We start from the raw sequence: 5,201 nt of genomic DNA on the forward strand, positions 1-5,201 counted from the left end.
ACTCTGGTCAGGATTTTGCTGGGAGCGGAGAGAAGCATGATTCCTCGCCAGTTACTGCATTGGGATAGGTCACCTTTCTTGGGTAGCTTCACCAGGTAGCCTCGTTTCCAGTCTGTCGGGACTTGTTCCTGTTCCCAGATCTTCTGCAGGAGGGGTTGTAGCATCTCCGCTGACATTTCTGGGTCTGCCTTGAGTGCCTCAGGGGGGATGCCGTCTGGACCTGCAGCCTTACCATTTTTCATGGTCTTGATGGCTTTGATGATCTCAACTTTGGTAGGTGGGCCCGTGTTCACCTGAAGCAGTTCAGTGGCTGGTGGTATGTCCGGAACAGTTGGTGGAGGCGGTCGGTTCAGGATTTCTTCGAAATGCTCTGCCCATCAGGCTCTCTGCCCTGCATCGCTTGTTATTGTCTTGCCAGTCTTGTCCTTCACTGGCTTGCTAGGGTTGTAGTTCTTTCCCGATAGAGTTCTTGTTATTTCGTATAGGCTCTTCATGTTCCCCTGCCCAGCTGCTGTTTCTGCTTCTTCAGTCATATCGTGAATGAACCGTCTCTTGTCATATCTTGTGCTCTTCTTGACTTGACGGTTAATTTCCCAGTACTGTGTTCGAAGTTCTTCTTTCACCTGTTGATCTTGGCACTGGCTGATCTTCTGTTTCGAATCTCTTCTCTGTTGTATCTTGGCCCATGTCTCTTGTGTTAACCATTCCTTGCACTTTCTCTCTCTCTTTCTCAGGACCTCTGCGCAGGTGGTCTTCCAGGTCTGCTGGAGTTTGGTCCAGTGATTTTCAACTGTCTCTCCCGTGAGTCCTGTCAAGGCCGTGAACCTGTTCTTGATTTCGCAATTGAATGCTTCTTTTTCCTCTCTGGTCTTTAGATCTTGCACATTGTACTTATGATGTAATTTGCCTGAAAGGTCGTTGAATGATTTCAACTTGGTTCTAAAAGTTGCCACCAGGAGTTGGTGGTCCGAGGCCACATCTGCACCATGTCTTGCTCTAACATCTAGAAGGCTTCTTCTCCACTTGCGGGAAACTGTGATGTGATCTATCTGATTTTCCGTCCTTCCATCAGGCGAAGTCTAGGTTGACTTATGAATTTTCTTGTGTGGGAATATAGTACCCCCAATAACAAGATCGTTGAAGGCACAGAAATCTGTAAAGAGCTCTCCATTTTCGTTACAGGTGCCTACTCCATGCCTTCCCATGATGAATTCCTTTCCTGTGTTGTCTTCTCCTACCTTTGCATTCAAGTTTCCCATAACGAGCCTCAGTTTACTCATCTGTAAAATGGGAATAATAATAACATCCACCTCATAGAAGGGTTTTGAGGATCAAATAAGTGAATATTTGTAAACTTTAAAGTACTAGATAAGTGCTATCATCATCATCATCATTCTCATGAGGAAACAGGTCTAGAGAGTTGATGTAGTTTACTAAAGTGACATAGTTAATAAGTTGCAAAGTTGGGGTTGAAATGTGCAGGTGACATAAAATTGTGAGGGACAGTCAGCATGTTGGACAACCAAATTATGATCCAAAAAGACTTAACAGAGGAGAGAGACCAACCAGTGCACTGAATGTAGAGTTAGAGAACTTGAGTCTTTTGGTATCATTTGTCCTCATATGAATCACCAAAAAAGTGAAATGGTTATGAGGTTTGACAAATTTCACAAGGCTCCCTTCAGTGTTTCAGATAGCTTCCTTAGAAAGATAGCATGTTTCAGTGCTGGATATGTTAAATCCATATATAGCTGTCCAGGTACCCCTTTTGTCACCAATCACAACTATTCTCTTCTTTCCTTAATCAGTGACCCACCTCCTAATGGCACTTGTTGGTCCATGTATCATTCCTTTGGAGGTCAAGAAGCTGCCTTTTTTTAAGTCCTCCATCATGAGTTCCTTCACCTCTTATTCCCCCCACTTCAAAACTCTCTAATCTTTACCAATCTCAAATAAGGAAGAGGTGGTCTTTCTCTTAGTTAACACTAATCCTTTTATTTATGTAGATCATATCCCCTCCAAAGTCTTCAGGAATATACCCTTGTAATCCTTCCCTCCTCATCATCAACCTTTTTCCTTCTATTAGTTCATTATCTGATACCTATTATCATGCTCAGGTTTTCCTACATCCTTTAAGATAAAAAGTCTGTCCTATCACTTCAAACTATCATTCTATTTTTCTCCTTTCTTTCATGGTCAGAATCCTAGAAAGCTATCTCATCTTTCTGCCTCTAGTTCCTCATCACCCATTTTTCAGCCTATAGAGTTGACTTCTGACCCCACCATTCAAATGAAACTGTTGACATATCTTTTTTTCTGGTTTTCTTCCTATGTAACCATTCTTTTTCGGTCTCCTTTACTGATTCATCATTTATTTTCTGCCCCAAAACTATATCCTGGTTCCTCTTTTGTCCTCATTCCACATATTCTTTTTGGTAGTTTCATGAGCTCCTCTAAACAACTATTAAATATAAGCAAATGACTACCAAAGCAATATATTCAACCCTGATCTCTCTCCTAAATTTTAGTCCCACATCACAACAGCTTGTTGGATGCCTCTGCCTGGATGCCCAATAGACATCTAAAATTCAAAATGTCTAGCGTGATATTTGTCCATTCCCCTACCTAAGGGGAAGCACACCCCTCCTACAAACTTCTCTATTTTTCTCAAGACACTACAGTCTAGCAAACAGGTTCATAATTTCAATTTCATTTGTGACTGTTTCCCTCTTCCTCTTTCTCCAAAATCAATTACTTGGCAAATCTTGTCAAGTCTACCTCTGAAAATCTTTTATTTTATTTTTTTCACTTAACCAAAATTTACTTTCTTTCCTTTTCCTCTCCCTACTCCATTGGAAAAAATAAAAATTAAAAACAAAACTTCAATTGTGATTATAAACTTGATTATGGAAAGGCTTAACTATGAATGTAACAAATATACATAATCAAGCAAAATAAATTCCTTCATTGTCTATATCCAAAATTATTGATGTCATTTTGCATTCCAAATCTACAAGCTCTCTGTCAGGTGGTGGGCAGCATGCTTCATTACCAGTCTTCTGGAATCATAGCAGGTCATTACATTGATCAGAGTTCTTAAGTCTTTCAAAATTGTTTGTCTTTATAATGTTTTTGTAATTATATACATTTTTTCCCTGCATTTTCTCTCTTCATTCTGCATCATTTCATACAAACCTTCCCAGGTTTCTCCGAAACTGTCCATTATACTTTTTTATAGCACAATAGTATTCCATTACATTCATATATATACCTTGAATTGTCCAGGTATTTCCCAAATGATGGACACTTATTTTTCTATTCTTTGCCATTGCAAAAAGAGCTTTCATAAATATTTTTGTACATATGTGTACTTTTCCTCTTTCTTTGATCTCTTTGGGAGATAAATCTAGTAGTGGTACTGCTGAGTCAAAGGATCTAATAACTTTTGGGGCAGAGTTCCAAATTGCTTTCCAGAATAGGTAGCTCTACCAAGAGTACATTAATATATCTGTTCCCTAACATTGCCGTTTTCATTCCCTTCTAACTTTGCTTCTGTCTCTGGATTTCCCTTGCACCGCTCCAATCCAGATTAGTCATCTTGATTATAGCTCAGTTCACCTCTCCCCTACCAAAAGACCCTCAATTGTTCCACATCACCTATAACAAAGGCATCAAACACATGACCTACAGTACTCCTGAATGGTCAGAATAAAATGTTGATTTGGCCAGAACAAAATGTGATTAGGATATATTTAAAAAATAAAGAAAAATACAACAAAATATGAATCATGTCAATAAGTGGTTTCTTAAATCAACATGTACCCATAGGCATCCTTATACATGGTTAAATGGTTCCCATTTGTATTTCAGTGTGATACTACTGATCTGCAGAATAAAGTCAAAATTCTTTACCTTGACATTTAAAACCTTCCATAATTTGGCTGAAGGTGATATTTTCAGGTTTATCTCCGAATATCTACTATCACTTCCCTTTTACATACCCAACTTTTCAGACCAAACTACTTATCTTCCTCTGCGCAGGCCCTGTTTTTTTTTTATTCCTCTAAGTTTTTGCTCATATCACATCCTGTATACATCTCCTTTCCATCTCTGGATATTAGGCCCATGTTTGTCAGCTCAAATTTTACCTCTTCAAGGAAGCTTCTGAAGATAACCCTCCCAACCAGAATTTATCTCTCCTCTCAAATCTCAGAGGATTAGATGTTTTATATCCTTTAGTTAATACTGATTCATATTATAACTATCAGTATATGTAATTTGCATATGTAATATACTGGCCTATAGGCTATCAGATCATGAATTATGTACAGATAGATATTTCTTTAACTATTTTCAGTCCATGGGACCATGTGGAAACTTTTGATTAACCTGTTTCTGGCTATGCATTATGAATTAAAGTTGATTCAGCTCTCCTACTTGTACTGAGAATGTGTTGTATAAAACTCTTCATAATTTTTGGCCTAATGATTTAATTATATAATGATATTATAACCTGTTGATTTTGTTGATAAAATATATCTTTCTGCAAAAATACCTTAGCACATTATTTGTAATAGCAAAACAATTACAGAATATAAATGTAATGAAACATTATCTGCATGACCTCAAGCAGCTCACTTAACTCTGACTTAGTTTCTTTATCTGTAAAATAAACTGAGAGCCCTTCTAACTCTAGGTCTAAATAATTTCTACAACCATTGGAAATGTTAAAGTTAAAGAATATAAAGGGATAGGATTTATTGTTGTAAGTGATATAGGATGACAAAAGAGAAATCAAAAGAAAAATTTATACATATGCTATAACCATCTGAATAATAAAAGTAGCAATATGAAAAATTTATAGAAAATGAAGAAGAGGAAAAGGGGATCTATAAAGAAATAGCCAAGTCTGTTATCCTTTCTTAAAGTTAATTTTAAAAAATTAATTTAAACAGTTCTGTTTAGTGGCAAAAGAGGTAAATATTATATGTAAAATAACTTATTTCTTTGTTTATTCACTCAATAAATATTTATTAAATGCCCGTCATTTAGTGCCAGTCACTGTGCTAAGATCAGAGGATACAAATATGAAAAAAAGACAGTCCTTGCTATCAAGGAACTTACACTCTAATGGCTGATGATAATATACATCAGAAAGATAATAAGGAAGAGGGGATCTAATGAGGAGTACAGAGAAATCT

The sequence above is a fragment of the Gracilinanus agilis genome, chromosome 2 (assembly GCF_016433145.1).
Source record: "Gracilinanus agilis isolate LMUSP501 chromosome 2, AgileGrace, whole genome shotgun sequence".
NCBI classification, from domain to species: Eukaryota; Metazoa; Chordata; class Mammalia; order Didelphimorphia; family Didelphidae; genus Gracilinanus; species Gracilinanus agilis.